The 17,633-nt window shown below is 39.9% G+C and overlaps 2 long non-coding RNA genes across 2 annotated transcripts in view; both read right to left on the reverse strand.

Annotated features, from left to right (window-relative positions):
* Positions 1 to 17,633, reverse strand: part of LOC117948523 — a 112,526-nt gene that overhangs the window by 3,913 nt on the left and 90,980 nt on the right. The gene's annotated exons all lie outside the window — the stretch shown is intronic.
* Positions 11,015 to 12,429, reverse strand: LOC117948527. Its single transcript, XR_004657476.1, has 3 exons — positions 12,222 to 12,429; positions 11,605 to 11,607; positions 11,015 to 11,024 (listed from the first exon to the last, which is right to left on the reverse strand). It is a non-coding gene; the product is annotated as an uncharacterized LOC117948527 (long non-coding RNA).

Genomic DNA, 17,633 nt, shown 5'->3' on the forward strand with positions numbered 1-17,633 from the left:
TGTTACGGGTCACTCATGATTACCAGATAGAACATTACACAGTTTCAGAAACATTTTTAAGTTATGTTTGTTTGTTTTTTAAAGATTTTTTGGGAGCTTTTCCCTTTATTGAAGTGACAGTGGATAGACATGAAAGGGAGAGAGAGATGGGGATCGACAAGCAGCAAAGGGCTACAGGTCAGACCTGAACCTGGGCAGCTGCAGGACTCAGCCAACATGGGGCGAACGCTCGTACTGGGTGAGCTAGAGGCCGCCCCACAGAAAGTCACTTTAAACAAATTAAATGTGCAATATGTTGCCAGCTTTAGGAGTGCTTGTGTTTTGTCTTTTTAACAGTGAAGAGAAAGAGCCAGGTTTCCCCCTGCTTCTAGTCTTTGTTACACTACTACAGGCTAACTGCCTTCTAGTTCCAGCTCCAAGTTATCAAGCCTTACAAGAGACATTTAACCACAGTTTAACGAACTGTATATACCGGTATTTGGAATTATAAATTAGTTCCAACTGTGCTTGGGGAAACCTTAGGAGTAGCCACTTAGAATTTCATCAAGAAATTGACAGCGGTGGGCTAATATCAGTTGCATTTGTCATATTAAATCATCTTGCATGTTTACAAACCTCTCATTTCTGTTTACTCTTTCACTTGCAAAGTTAGTTCCCTGACTGTCTATGGTGTGTGTTGGGTTGGGTCTGGTTTTTCTTTGTGATTTTTAAATTGCTGTTTATTTTTAATGGGGACGGCACAACACTTTGGGGACGCTAATTAATGCCAAATAAACCAAAGAGAATATATAATTGGCTTTTGTACTTAAGGAACTTTACTAGACTTCTCATATTTCGCTCTTGTCTATTGTTAATGCTGGTCTTTGTGTGTGTGTGCGTGTGTGTGTTTGTGTGTGTCTATTAGTATTAGTCTCTAGCTCTTTGCACAATTAGCTCTCGCTGTGAATGTGTGTGTTTTCTCTCACAGGGTCTTGTGTGTCAGTATGATGTGCCTCCCTATGTTCTCCATGTGTGCACTTCAAAGTAATAATTATCTGTCCTGTGTTTTACTACAAACACTTAGGTTTGTGTGTAGTTTATTCTTTTATTCATCCATCTCTACATCTCACACTCCCATTAATTTTTTTTTATCCCACTGTCCTGTAGAGGCTGGATTAAAAGATTATCAAAACACTTCACATGTTTCTTTGGATTGCTTCTCTACATTCTCCTGCTTGTGTGTGTGTGTGTGTGTGTGTGTGTGTGTGTGTGTGTGTGTGTGTGTGTGTGTTGCATTCCTTGCCAAGTGCAAAGAGTCAGCCAAATCACGATTACTTACTAAGTTCATTAAATGGACACAACATCACATAAGAAGCTGTGAAAGTATTAATTGTCCTTCTTCCATCTTCATCTGCTTATACGGTATCGGGTCGCGGGGGCAGAAGCTCCAGCAGGGGACCCCTAACTTCCCTTTCCTGAGCCACATCAACCAGCTCCGACTGGGGGATCCCAAGGTGTTACCAGGCCAGGTTGGAGATATAATCTCTCCACCTAGTCCTGGGTCTTCCCCGAGGCCTCCTCCCAGCTGGACGTGCCTGTAACACCTCCCTAGAAAGGCGCCCAGGAGGCCTCCTTGCCAGATGCCCGAACCACCTCAACTGGCTCCTTTCAACGCGAAGGAGCAGCGGCTCTACGCTGAGCTCCTCTCGGATGACTGAGCTTCTCACCCTATCTCTAAGGGAGACGCCAGCCCCCCCTCCTGAGGAAACCCATTTCGTCCGCTTGTCCTTCTTGTTAAAAAATGTGCTTGTATTAGTGTTATTATTCAGTGTAAAAGATCAGTTCACCATCTTCACTACACTAGTTCAGGCAATTAAAAGGAATACAACAAAACTACAAAACAATTGGTATGGCTCTATACCTCCAAAAGGAAGCAAAACGGTCTAAATTTGTCTTTTAATTATACAAAGAGGCTCAGGACCTGTCTGATTAACCAAACTGTTTTTATTGATCTGAACTATTCATATCTGAATTTCTTTGACCTTCTTGTCTCTCATACCACTCCCACATACACACTTACGTCCACTTATGCTCATTTTATCTATATTCTGATTTATTTTATGCCTTTGTTGTTAATGTGGCCAACCTTATGCTTGTTTTGTCGTCATTCAGTGCTTACCTGTGTTCAATTTGTTGTGGTTTCTTTAGAACTCTTGTAATTGTAAATGCTCAATATATATTTTGTTCTCTTCCTTACTTGAGATTACTTCTATAAGGCCCTAGGGTTTTCATAATCTCACCTGCACAACTTTTCATTTATGATTATTTTATTTTCTTGTGTTACTTTTGTCTTGATTTTTTTGTGCAATTACACAAAACTTCACCACTTTAAACCATTTATTTACAGTTGGAGTGGACTGACCCTAGGTTCCATTCTGATTCCATACCATATTTTATCCCTGTTGTGGCCCCACATGGAGATCTAAATGTGTCTCATTGAATTTCAGAAGAAGCGTCTTCTGGAGCTATGAGAAGATCAACAGTACTGTTTTCATTCTTGTGAGGTGAAAGGATTGTTTTGCTTATGTAAGATACAGCTGATTCAGCCACCACATGTAGAAAAATTGCATCTAAGCATCTCTCTCTATTCTCACACAAACACACACACACACAAACACACCCTAGAGTGGAGACACTGATGGTACCCGAGGGGCCGGTCCAAGTTTGGACAGATGTTTAGAAATGGTGTTTGGGTTCGGCTCAGGTTTGAGACATTTGTTGTAATGTGGTGCTGCAGCTCATTTAAGAGAGCTCAGTGTGTGTGTGTGTGTGTGTGTGTGTGTGTGTGTGTGTACAGTGGGCAGAAGAGAGAAAGAGGAAGCAGATGTGTAGATGTGACCGGAGAAGAGTTGGTAAACTAAATTTAACTTTTGTACACAGTGTGTGCGGTGTCCAAAATAAACCCCAGACGGAAAGCCTATTTTATCCATTTGCTCACCAGAAACGGGATTTTGAAAACAAAGCAAGGGGAGGTTAACACATGAAACATTTTTTAAAAAATAGCTTATTTACATGCGCTTGTTGCCTCGTGTGCGCTGATGCGCTCATCTGTTGACGTATCCGAATGCCTAAAAGCGTGCTTTCCACACAAATTAGTACATGTGTAATTAGTATGTGAAAAAAATAATAAGATTTTACTGTGTCAGGCTTGGGTTGGGCTCAGACAGATATGTCTTAAAGGAGAATCAATACGTAGCCCTGTTGTTTCTAAATGGGGAGTGCTGTCAGTAAAAAGAAAAACAAGACCAATCGGTGCTGCCTACACCGTGTTATCCTCCTGCAAGAGGTAGCACCCAACAGGCCTCAACAGGGCAAGTTATAAATGTGTTTTTAGCCTCTAAACATGTTCAAAATGTTATTAAAAGTGCCTACCCATGTGAACACAGTGAATCTGACCGCTGTAGATAATAATAAAAATAATAATACATTTTGCAAAAAAAATGCATGAAAGTTTTGCTAATTCAGCTGGGTTTAGTTCTGGTGTTAATACTGCAAGGAGTGCTTCAGGTCCACCGGATGACAGGTGCTGGTTGCATGGAGAGGGAGGGCAGGAGCTGTTCATCTGCATGTATACAGAGACGTGCATTGGCATGCTTCAAACTCATAGTGTGAGCAGTACCAGATCAATACTGGAGCAAGTAAAGTGACGCTCAAACAATTTAAAAATCCACTTTTTTTTATTTTATTTTTTATTTTTTTATTTAACCTTTATTTAACCAGGATGTTCCTTGAGATTGAAATCAATTTTTTAAGGGAGACCTGGCCAAGACGGCACACCAGTTGCAATAAAAACAGAAACACAGCATAAACAAAATCACACATAGAGGAAAGGAACAGGTCACATGTGACAGTTGCATTTTTGACTTACATGGCATTTTAAAATAGTCTTAAATTCATTTAATGGGACTAGATCATTTAGATAAAGCAAGTTTTGCAAGTTATTCCAAGACCATGGAGCGAAGTAAGAGAAGGCTTTTTTTCCTCAGCTCAGTAAAAACCCTTGGAACCTAGTAAGAGCGCCACTTGGTGGAACGGAGATAAAAACAGCTAGAATTCAGTTTGAGGAGATTACATAAATATGCCGGCATATTACCCAACATGGCTTTGTATAGAAATATATACAAATGAAGTTGTCTACGTAGACTTAGTGACGGCCAGCCTACCAGTTCATACAGTGTACATTGATGAGTACGGGAATAAGAATTAGTTAAGAAGCGCAGAGCACTATGGTACACAGAATCTAACAAATGGAGAGTACTATTCAATTCAATTCAATTCAATTTTATTTATAGTGTCAATTCATAACAAGAGTTATCTCAAGACACTATACATATAGACCACACTCCAGAATTTACAAGGACCCAACAGTTCCAGTAGTTTCCTCCAGAGCAAGCAACAGTGCGACAGTGGCGAGGAAAAACTTCCTTTTAGGCAGAAACCTCGGTCAGACCCAGGCTCTTGGTAGGCGGTGTCTGACGGGCCGGTTGGGGTTAGAATTTTGTAGTAGTTCATGGCATAGCAGGACGCTGTGCGGCATTACAAGGCACAGCAGGACGTAGCAGGACGTAGCTGGGCATTGCAGTGTAGCAGTTGAACATGGCATCACAGAACATGGAGTGGGACAAAGGCAACATCTGCTACCTTGATTTTGGAACCTTTCTGATCCAAGGGAACATGCTGGGGAAAAAGAACATAAGGACTCCGGGGAATGACTCCCCAGAGCTAGGTTAGTAACAAGCATTTCTGGGACATGGATGCACATAAATGAAAAGATGGAAAGATAGAGGAGAGAGGAGCTCAGTGTATCAAAATAAGTCCCCAGCTGTCTAAAACTATTATTACAGCAAAACCAAGAGAGACAAGGTAAAGAGAGCTCCAGCCCGGTCGGGCTGGTGCTCTCTGGAACTCTCCCCAACCGGATCGGGCTGTATGCCAAGTCTCCCTTTAGTTTTATTATATTCTTGATTATATAATAGATAAATCTGACAACTATGTGACTAACTACTACTCCCTAACAATATTTGATTCTATGCCCTAACTATAGGCTTTATCATAAAGGAAAGTCTTAAGCCTACTCTTAAATGTGGAGACGGTGTCTGCCTCCCGGACCCAAACTGGAACCTTGTTCCACAGGAGAGGGGCCTGATAGCTGAACGCTCTAGCTCCCGTTCTACTACTAGAGGCAGCATGCATGTATACAACATCACCATAATCCAAAACACTTAAAAAAGTAGCCTGCACAAGTGTTTTTCTGGCTGACATGTTAAAACTAGTTTTATTTCTAAAATAAAACCCCGGCCTTAGTTTCAGCTTTTTTACAAGCTCTTCAACATGAACTTTGAAAGAAAGTTTGTTGTCCAGCCAAAAACCTAAATACTTATATGGTGAAACTTTTTCAATTAAGTCTTTATTTAATGTGTTAATAGTAATATTATCTGGGGATTGGACATCATAAATTTGGTTTTCTTAGTATTTAGCACTAACTTAAGGCCAAGAAGTGAAACTTGAAGCTGTTGAAAGGCCAACTGAAGGTCATTCATGGCTTGGTTCAGTGAAGAGGCAACTGAATATATCACAGTATCATCTGCATAAAGGTGCAGTTTAGCAGTTTGCACGTTCTTTCCAATATTATTTATAAATATAGAAAATAAAATTGGGGCTAAAATCGAACCTTGAGGAACACCCAAAGAAATTTCTAAAAAGTCTGATTTAAGAACATCTAGAGAAACATTTTGCGTACGTTCTGTAAGATAGCTTTTCAAACAATTAATAGCTGTGTTTCCTATTCCAATGTTACTTAATATATCTAGTAATAGCTCATGGTCAACAGAGTCAAATGCTTTGGACAGATCCACAAATAATGCAGCGCAGTGTTGCTTTTTGTCCAAGGCCTTTATAATGTCATTTAATAGTAACAGTGCTGTGTCCAGCTCTAAAACCTGACTTCACATCAGTTAGAATGTTGTGCTCTGCCAAGTATTCTTTTAATTGACAGTTTACTTGAGCTTCCAACATTTTTGCAAGAATAGAGAGTTTTGGAAATTGATATTGAACGGACGCCACCCTTTAACAAAGGAAGCACATAGGCTGCTTTCTATACTTTAGCTCTATCCAAAATCCTCCTGCTCCCTCCCACTCTGCTCCACTCATGTGATCTACTGCGAGCTACACTCTTGTTTCTCAACTTCCTTTTTCAAATTACTATTACAATTATTAATTGTCACTAAACCAAATCTATTCAGTGTTTCTGTAAGTCATTACAGAAACACTGTTGGTGACAGTGTCTGAAATGGGCCGGTACTCACCTGTACTGAGTAACTGAATATCAACACCCTTACTTCTTATTGCATACTGCAACCTTCTGTGTTAATTCAATTAAATGTGATAGTATCAATTCATAAAAAGAGTTATTTCAAGAGACTTTACAGATAGAGTAGGTCTGGATGACAACTTATTGTGCTCTAAACAATGCGCTCCATCATGACAATGAGTCCGGTTGCCTACTTCCTGTTCGGATAGACCACCTGTAATAGCAGCTAGAGAATGAGGCTCCACATGTGCTGTTTTTGGTTGTTTTAACAATTCAAAGAAGAAAAAAAAAACTTTTTAGAAACTGAGTTCCTCGATCATCAGATACGGAGAGAATGCCAATGTCCAGGTCCGTATCAGCTACATTCTATGCCAGAGGGTAGATGTAGAGTGGCTATAACTAAAACATTCAAATGACTGTTTGAACCAAATTGTTGACAAACACCCCACGGATGACCAACCCAGAATTGGATATTCCTTGGATATGACCGGTGGTAAAGAAGAGATGTACAATTGTTCACACACACACACACACCTACACAAACTGCTCCTGTATATTTCATATTGACACTCGCTGCCATTTAGTAACTATTTTAAACACTAGCTGTCAGTATTATATATTGCACCTTTAACAGCTGTTAAATAAAAAATGTTTCACAGGGATATTTTCTATGAATTCATTACACTCATGAGTCGGGTCTGCAGTTTCAGTCACTGACCAACAAATTCATCCACAAGCCAGAGCAACATTGTTGAGAAATAAAATCTCTTCAGATTTCCTACCCTCCCCAGAGCATAGGGCTCATCAAATGATACAGTAAACATAACTGCGTCTTTTGGGACATCTTCAGACTGGCAGAAAACACGCCTAATTGTACGTGTAATGTCCTCGGCTACCTGTTTTCTGAAATTGTGGTACACCATCTACTAGCTTGATATCAGTGCAGTCATGGTCAAGTTGACAGGACATTTTATTTTGAGTAGGACAGATGAGTCAATTACCCCATCTGGGCTGGCTGACAACCAGGGATATGTGACACTAACAACGAGGCCACTATGTCTAAATTCATGCCTTGCTCTCGAAGTGCATTACCATCAAGCACCTCATTCTCCTCACCATAATTTGTGGCATAGTTTCCCCCAAAGGGGGGGTGGAGGTGCTCTGCCATACACTTAGCAGGATTGGTGGATGCTCTAGAAGGAACCTTTTTAGCTCAACTTCCAGATATTCTCAATTTTTGTGCATTCTACCACATATCAGAAGAACTCTGTTCCTTTGTTTCAGATTCTAAAGTAGAAGTGTGTGCACTGCTCACTTGAACATACGACTCATAAAAACTTTAACATGTCTCACATGTGAGATCAGAACCGACATGTGTTTGATGGGGTTTTAAAAATCTTACATCAGTATTTGCAAGGCTACAGGGTTGCACTACTGGTTTCACACTGTAACACTTGCACAATTTTTAACAAGGAAAGTGGCTTTGTTGGGTCTTTGTCTACATTACTTACAAATTCTGTATGTGAAATATTGTGGGGTGTTGGGTAGTTGCTCAGCACCCAACACCCTTATGCTAAATTCATCCCCTACTCTGTGGTGGCTGAAGTTTATGTCCTTCACTCGTTTTGGCTCCAGGTTTCCGACTGTCCACCTGCACTGCTCATCTGTACATGCAAGTCCTGTTTTCCCAGTAGTAACTGCATTCTCAACCTGTAATGACCACATTCACATTTTTTCCAAAGGACAGCTGCTGCATGACTGCATGATCTCCCCAATGCAGCAATACATGAGCATCCGTCTCTATGAACCCCCGACTGTTGCAGCATAACCCAAATAATAAGCTTAGGTCTGTTAGCACTTAGACTCCAGTCTTCCTCTGCTTTCAAAAAGACAGTCTCCCTGCTTCAGTAAAGAAATGCGCCTGACTTTATTACTATAGAAGTAATTGAAAGCCTTGGTGCTTTTGTAATTGCGCGTCTCCTCACAATCTACACCCTCCTAAAAAATATAAATTATTTATGTCAATAGGGACAACTCCTGGCCATTGTTTCATGTCATCCACCCACCCTGTCACTTTCGAGGGATATGGCACTCTGATCGGTCGTCTTCACGTTCTTTTTGAGATTTAAAGATGGGAAGTAGCCACCGACTACTTCCCATCATGACCGAACACTTATGTACTACTTTAATAATTTTAAAAACTATCACCGTAGCCTTTACACCAGTGCTAGCATGCTATGTAAACTAACACTTCAACCGCTATGAATCATGGGAAATAGAATGGCTGAAAAATAAGTTATCAAGACCTACATAAAACGTTTTGAATACACATCTATGCACAAACTGGAAATGTGTGTTGTATGTAATGTATGTAATTAATGCACACAAAAATACATCTGAAGTTGACTGATATTTTACCAATGTATGTGTATTAAATATGATCATGTCATACAACTGCAGAATATGGGCAGTTGCATCTTTTTTGGTCCAAATCAGTTAATGGTTGATGAATTCAGATTTACATATTACAGTACATGGATGTTTTTGATTTTTAACTATGTTGATTTTCAACATTGTTAAAAATCAAAAACATCCATGTATTGTAACACGAACAGACTCAAAGTAAGAAATGTAGAGCGCTAGCTTCTAGAAGTACTTGACTAGCTTTGTGACACACACACACACACACACACACACATACAGAGAGAAGACTCACGCGCACTCTTTGAAGCCTTCAAGGGTTATTTCTTTCAAAATATATGGTCGCTCTGAGGACAAGCTGGGCTTTACTCTTTGTTTATGGGAGAAATAAAGTGCTGGGTAAGCTGTTATCACTGTTTGCGTGTGTGTGTGTGTGTGTGTGTGTGTGTGTGTGTGTGTGTGTGTGTGTGTGTTTCAGCAAACAATGCTGAGATTTGGAAAAGCCAATTAGAGCTTCAATTACCATGCTTAGCAAAACAATTAGTACATCTACTGCTTACATAGCATCCAGAATGGCTTACACTCAAATGTATTATCCTCTCCTTTCTTACTTCTCACTTTTAACTTTTTTTTTCATTTATCTGTACTGTTTCTCTTAATAATTCTTCTTGTCTTTGTCACTTTGTTCATGTCAGTATCCTGCTGTCTTTTTACTGGGATTTTATGTTGTTATAAAAATGGCAATTTGAGATTGTAACATTTTACTCATTCACTTCCAATCCATATTTTAATATTACAGGCCAAACGAGTAATTTGAAAAGTGTCGCCTGTAGTTACAAAACCACAGAGAATGATTTCCCAACTGTGTTTTTCCTGAGCTCTACTTAGCCTTTTAGCCTCTTTTATTTCTTTGTTTCGCTAATTGTTTTAGTTTTAGGGTCCATAACATAACTGTTTTGGTTCACTCTCACAGCTCTTGTCGACCTCAGGCAGCTGTCCTAAACAACAACAAAACACTGAAATCCTACTGTACAACACCTGCTCAGCACCGATCACCTAGTCTCGCATTGCCAGACCTATCTCCACTGTCTGGCCACTCCTCACGTACTATACATTCCTGGATAGGAGCAGAAATGCTCTTGGCTGCATTTCTTTAATCAAATCACAATTGTCTTGGGCAGTGCTAAGCTCCTATCGTAATAGCGGGTGGATCTGCTAAATGGACTCGGGAAGGAACTTGTTTTGATGGAACATTTGCACTTGTTAAAGAAAATGCCAAGTAAAATATTAAATGAAGTTAACTGTTTACGTACAGTGACGTGAACTATTTAAATTAGCTGGATACATGGTTAACTGTAATTTGCTCTTACCAGCATTGCCATGTGTATTATGTCAACAGCAATTTCCTGCTAATTGGCCACAGAACATCCCAGTTAGAGAGTAAATGCTATAGACATATACTTTTAAAATCTTTTCAGTCATTCCCCAAAACAACCAAGAATGCCAGCCTTATAGCAAAGTCCATATTTTCTTCTGAAAACTTGCCGTTTTCAGTGTGCTAGCACAAAGGTTTCTGTTGTCCTCAAAACGGATTTGGCAAGGAAAGAGACATCCAAAGGAATATCCGGAGGTGCCCGATGTTTTCCGGCAATTATCCAGTAAATAAACTGTTGTCGAACTAGACTACGACCAGAGGGACAAATTAGTGGTTAGGAGTTGAGCATCTAAAGAGTCAGATATTTAACTCAGAAGTTGGTTAAGACCCACACAAAGCTGACTCAAGAGTGAATGTTGGACTCTCATTCGCCAGTTGACCAGAAACAAAACTCCAAATGAATGATAATGTTGTTCTGTCTGCTGTATGTGAACAGGCAATTGTCTGCAATTGGTATACAAACCCAAAAACTAAGGATTGTGTTTACATCTGGTTCCACTGACCCCAAGCAAACCCAAAAATAAAGTGAAATCACTTACAGTTATACTGCTTTAAAGAATCTCTGAAACAAGCAAGCCATACTTGAAACAAAAGTAAAAGAAAGGGTTCTAACTTTAGGCTTATGAAAATGGGCCTAATTTATCAATACCTTCTGTAGGGCTTTGTCAATTTGTTCTTAAAGGTCCCATGGCATAAAATTGGCGATAGGTGTAAACCGAGCCCTGGGTATCCTGCTCTGCCTTTGAGGAAATGAAAGCTCAGATGGGCCGATCTAGAATCTTGCTCCTTATGAGGTCATAGGGAGCAAGGTTATCTTCCCTTTTCTCTGCTTTGCCCGCCCATGAGAGAGACACACCATGACTTTCAAACAAGAGAAGTGGCAGTTGGTCAAGGCTGTAATACTGCACCAAGGCTGAATTCTGGGAAAGTGACTTCAGATATGATACTAGGGGACCACTAAGGTCTATATAAAAACATCCAAAGAGCACCATGTCATGGGACCTTTAAGAAATTTCCTAAGAAACCTCTACTTCAGAATCATGGTCATCAAGGTGTGGAACGGTGTAATTCTCCCTACCTGTGTACTTATAATGATGAATCCTATTGTACTTGAAAGTTAAAGGGGTTGTGCCAGTTAACTGCCCACCAATCCCTCTAAAAGGGCATGAGACTGCATGAGTCTTCTGAAGACACAGAAATCTAGTTTTTCATTTTTAGAGAATTAAGCATGGAATTAAGTCGAGAATGCCCAGACGGAAATCTTAAGATTGTGGAGCATCGGACTCGCCAAACTTGTTGTAAAAATAAGTAGTGTAAACCAACACAGACGTTGGTATTAACATCGCTTATCAATCGTTTTTTGATGTGCATGTGTGTACTGTATGGTTGTGGCTGATACATCCTGTCAATATTACAAAGTACAGCTTTGTAATGACATCCCACACGGGGCATGTGCACATACCTGCATGTGTGTCACTTCTTCCTTCATAAAGCGTTTTGTTTGTGAGGCTCCTCTTGGCAGGCCTCGGGGGAGGTTTAGTCTTGATTTAGAAGGTTGGGTGGGGGGGGGACGGGGGGCAGAGAGAAAGAAAGCATCAGGGCTTACCTGTACTCCCGGTCCAATATGAAAACACACAGTCAGGAGGAATCTCATCACGGGCCCAGTAAATCCAACTTAATTGACTGCAAATCTGGGTCCAGACTCCTCGGCATCGTGCACCAGTTTAGCCCCCTCCCCACTCTCCCTCTAAACGCTTCATCTTTCTTCCCCTTTCTCTCTTGATGCCACTTTTATTACCTTTTCCTGTTCAATTCAAGTTTTATCTTTTTCAAAAAAAATTCTTAACAACTTCAAACAACTTTCCTAAATTCTTAACGCACCAACACACCTACAAAACACAACTAATACAATATCATGCTCAAAGTCCCACATTGTAAACCATCACTAATTTTCTAAATGCAATAAAACACTGCAAACGTGTCTCAAGAAAAAGCTAACCCCTGTTCTCTCCTGACAGGAACATTTAGTTAGTCATAGCACAATGTCATACAAAACACTTATATCAGATAGAATTACAGAACCTGCGTTATTTTATTTGTCAGGTCCGCCTTTATACAATAGACAGTAGTGATTGTATTGATCAGAGATTGTGTCTTGCACTGCTGTTTCTCTTGAAGCCTCTCTACATTTATTTTTTTGTGGGTTTAGTAAATGCATGAATTTAGTTTCTTTTTCTGCAGAAATTCAATACAAAAAAATGAAAGAGCCATCTCAGAGTAGCTTTATAGAATGTTCGGTTTAAGAAAAAAAGGAGACAGAGACAGAATTGTCCTGGTACTTCTCTTCCTCTCCCTCATGAAGGCATTTTTCTCATTTTCTGTAATAATCTATATTGTTCAATAGGTCCTCTTTTACTGTTTGTATTACCATATGATCATGTGGTTGAAAGAATCTGCTGAGAACAGCTGTGTGTGTTTCCTAGATGGAAATCAGCTGTGATTGATATGTTTGCGTAACTCCAATCAGCGGTTTCTCAAGACAAAATATGTGTATACAATGCAGGGGATATATTTGTGTTTCAATTTACAACATGAACAGCTGTTCACTTTGACTTTAGCTTATAAGATAGGTTTAGAACAGGATGTGATCTGTTCTGACATACAGTGTGAAAGCATTTGCAAATTTGTCAGTAACAATCTAATGTTTTGGTCTTGGTTGACCTAGTGTGTAAAAGAAGTCCAAGCATTTTATATTTGTGTTAACTGTATGCATTTTTTATCAAAGCAACAAGTAATGTTTTAACTGTATAACCTACACAGACACATGTATTGCTAACTGTGTTGAGAGTTTAGGAAAGTTGTTAAAAGAATTAAAAGAATTGTTATAGCATTAATAAAAAAGTTGTATGCTGATCAGTTTATTTCCACATCTCTTTATTTTGCAAAGCAGCGTGACCTTTTGTTTATCTATGTTGTGCTTATTATGTTGCTTTTTTGTGAAACCAATTAAGTAAACCTTAAAAAACCTGAAACCTCCATGTCTGCTTCCTTGATTCCTAAATATATAATAATAATCTATCTATCTATCTATCTATCTATCTATCTATCTATCTATCAACTTGAATGATTCATTGTAAAATACACTTAATTAACATATTTGAAGTGAAACAACGTCTGATCATCACTTCACTAAAAGGAAGTTGGTGAAGAATGTAGATGTCAAGTTTAAGGGATTTATTTGCACATTCTTTGCGTTAATGAGTGTTGTTTTAGTGTGTGTGTGTGTGTGTGCACATTGGTGTGTGTGTGTGTGTGTGTGTGTGTGTGTGTGTGTGTGTGTGTGTGTGTGTGATTGCACGCTGGTCTTTGTGTAAATGACTACCGGTTGTGTTTTGATGAGAAGGATTCATTAATATTCATGAAGACAGAAAAACATCAACGGAACGCTTGACTCTGCCCTCACAGGAAAGACTGGCATTAATTTGTGTGTGTGTGTGTGTGTGTGTGTGTGTGTGTGTGTGTGTGTGTGTGTGTGTGTGTGTGTGTGTGTGTGTGTGTGCGTGTGTGTGTGTGTGTATGAGCTACAGAAAGGAAGTGGTGAGTGTCTGTCTGCGTGTCTGCTCTGCTTCTCGTTCTTCTCTCTGTTCAGATGCTGCTTATATGTATTTATTATAACGATGGTTCTCAACCTTTTCCAGTTGTGACCGCTCAGAATAATCACGTGGCACTGGGGCATTTACCTTACCACACCCCCATACACTCAAGAAGCAAAAAATTGGCCCAGATGTGCACCGGCATAAGCACAGTGTCAGCCGTACACTTTTGGCAAAACAACACACACAGTGTTTTGCAAAACACTGAACACACTTGTATTTATTACACACAAAGGTATATCATGATGTCATTGACAACGCCTACAAGCCTGTCTGTGAAACATAGCCATCAGGTGTGTTTTCCTCATTCAGGCCATGGAGGACGCCTGTGAACAGGTGGACTCGCAGCTGTGCAAGGATGGATTTAACGTTCAAGACCGTTCTTCCAACGTTGTCTTCCCAATGAAGATATCGCCTGTGATGTTGATGAAATTCTCTGGCCAGATCCAGCTAGGCAAAGAGATAATGTCTAGTATTATCTGTCCATTTTAAGATCTTTTTTTATTGTTTTTTTCCTGTAATTTTGACCCTTTACTGCATACAGTATTTTATGTTTGTTGTTTGCTGAGCTAACAGGGGTATGCACACTGCTTTATAGCTGTGTGGACATTGAGAAATACTATGTCATGATTCTCCATGTTGACATGTTGACTGATTTGGGTATGTAGAGAGAAAGAAATAATATTTTCTTAAGTCTGCAACATTGGTCTTGTATAGTTTTTGGTAAACTTATTGTATATTTGCCCTTTATCTGTGTACGTCTTTCATAGTACTCGAATCAGTCAGAAGTAGAATTGCTAAAAAGTTTTTTAGGTCAGCAACAGCAGTGTGTAACTATTTCAAACCAAATTCAGTCATATGAAACAAGTGTGTTTCATGTTGTAACAAAATGTTTTTTTATGTATATATAAATTAATGTATAGTTTTTGCAAGAGTGTTTCATGTTTCAAAGGGCCTTCTGGTTGGGTGTGGGGCTGTGCTAATCGTGTGTGGTGTTTTAAAAAAATGGTCCCTGCTTTCAAAATACTGCTTAAGCCATCAAAAAAAAAAGGAACTGTCTGCAAATAAACTTTTAGCCCCACATATTCCAGATGCACTGTATGCTAGCAAGTTATTTGTTTTTTGGTGTCCAATATTGTGTCCCTCTCCCTGCTGATTAATCAATGTAAATAAATGATTGTTTGCAATGACACTTTTGTTAAGTCTAGTTCAGCTTTAATAGCTAGCATTTAATTTTAATCCAGGCACTGAGGATTTCTGACATGAGTTCTCTTCTTCTCAGCTATAACCTTTCTCCAATCAGCTGTGTATGTGTGTGTCTCTCTGTGTGTGTGTGTGTGTGTGTGTGTGTGTGTGTTTGTGTGTGTGTGTGTGTGCGTATGTGCGCGTGCTTGCATGCTACCGTGTGTGAAGGACATATAGAGGAGAGATGGTGCACACCTGCACAGTGTGAACTGTCCACAGGGAAGGATGGAAGATCGGTAATTCACAGCTGTCCACACACACACACACACACACACACACACATACACACACACACACACACACGGGAAGTAGACAGACAACGTGTAAAGACAGAGAAAAAGAGTACGGGAGCAAAAAAACACATTTTTGCATACTAGAGAAATTTTAGGAAGTGTATGTGTGTGTGTGTGTGTGTGAGAGTGTGTGCGTGCATTAGTTATGCAGGCAGTGTGGGTCAGCTGTCAGTGAGATCTGACACCCCACTGTCAAGGGCCAGTGATGGAAAAGCTGACACACACACATACAAACACACCAACACACACAAACTCACACTCACACACACACACACACACACACACACAGACACACACACACACTCACACACTGAGTACTGCAGTACAAGCATGTTGAGATATCAGATGGCTGGTATATTTCACACTCTGGTTGAGAAGGAACAATATGGAAACTCACGGGACAGAAAAAGACACTTCTCTGCACAATGTGGGGACACTGTAAGTTATCAGGGAATTCTTTTATTGTTGAATGGGTCTGACTCAATGCACATTAAACAAAGACTTGACACTTGACAAACCAAAATGCTAACTCTTGTTTGCTTTTCGTTTGATCAATCACAATCATCTTGGGCGGTGCTGAGCTCTGGTCACAGAGACAAAATCGCCACATACAAAACAGTAACGTGAGTTACAGTAGTAAATGTCGAAAGGTAATATGCAAAAGTGATTTCTTTGTGAGAGCAACGGAGAAAATGGGATTCATACCAAGTTAAAAACAACTTATTAAAATAAACAGTCTGGTTATCAAACTCTTTCCAAATATGAGCTCTGAATAAGTGTGATTTACAAACAATAGATCTAATATAATCAAACCACACATGCTTGGCTTCCAAACTCTTGAAACTCTCTCCCTCAAAAAAGCTGGGTGCTCTACGCTCTCTCTACCTGTCAGGAAAAGGCTCATGTTAGCATGGTTGGGGTCATAACACACACAGTAAACCTGGCTCAGTTCAAGGTTGAAGGTTTGAAAAGGAAAGTTAATACCAGTTCATTATACAGAAACCACATCCTCCTCCGGCATTATATTGCACATGTCTCATCCTCTGAAGGCAGCCTGACACAGACATGCGCACACAAGCATGTAAACGCACTAACACATGCATGCCAATAGACTGACACGCGCTGACAGAATTATACACAAGCAAGGACACCAAATAGTGGGTATACACACATTGACACACCCTTCAACCCTGCACACCACGCCTTTCCTGTCAGGTCAACCTCTAATGATGCTGAAGACAGAGAGAGACGGACAGAAAGACAGAAGGAGTGAGGATAAAATTATGTAAAATACATTGCTTCTCCAAATAAAGTCGTGAGGTCATCCATTTTTAGGAAGTGAAGGAGGGATGGAAGGAGGTGTAGCGCGGAGGAAGGAGGGACGTAAATTCTGAATGCAGCATGTTTTTAAAGAGAGAAATCTGCATAATGTCTGTCAGATGATTGGCAGGTGAGGGGCGTGGAGGGAAAGGAGAACAGGGAGCGAGGAGGAGGAAAACATGGAGGGAGTGAGGCTAAGATTTTGTAAACACCTCAATATTTCATCGTGTGTCTGTAGGACACTGAAGGGGAAAGTTGAGAATGTTAAACCAGAAGCTTTACAGAGCCAGACTAGGAGTCTCTACTCCTAATAACTGGTACCAAAAATGTATACAAGGTAAGACTTTGTGTATTTATACTATATGTATATATGTGTATATATATATATATATATATATATGAGTGAAAAGATGTTCATGTAATATTTAGTTACCACTGACGCAGTAGTACTAAAATACATTAAAATTTAATATGTTAATGCCTAAAACTATAGATTTTTGCATCTTCATACCCTGAACAAAATAAGAGGCCATCACAATGTTGTGAGATGACGTAGTATAAAGATCAACAACAGTAGTGAGTGGTTTGAAAGACCAGAATGCTGCGGAAGGAGTTTGAATGCTTCCAACAACACAGGACTTTCACCCAGAGACCGGGGTTTGTGTGCCGCGTGTCTCTGAAACTTGCCTCTTTTAACCCCACCCACGATCTTTTCCTAAACCTTACTGTCCCGTTGTTGTGCCACGTGTCAGTCAGTACGTCCCGACACACAGCGTCAAAACTGACCTCACAAACGCCAAAGGCTCATGACCAAGCATCCATGTTTTTACGCTGTGGGAGAGTGAGATGTGTTGTTCTATGCCACAGAATGTAAGAACTATGTTAGAGATAGTATAGATCAACTGGTCAGCATTGCA

This window comes from Etheostoma cragini, chromosome 8, assembly GCF_013103735.1.
Source record: "Etheostoma cragini isolate CJK2018 chromosome 8, CSU_Ecrag_1.0, whole genome shotgun sequence".
Classification (NCBI taxonomy): Eukaryota; Metazoa; Chordata; class Actinopteri; order Perciformes; family Percidae; genus Etheostoma; species Etheostoma cragini.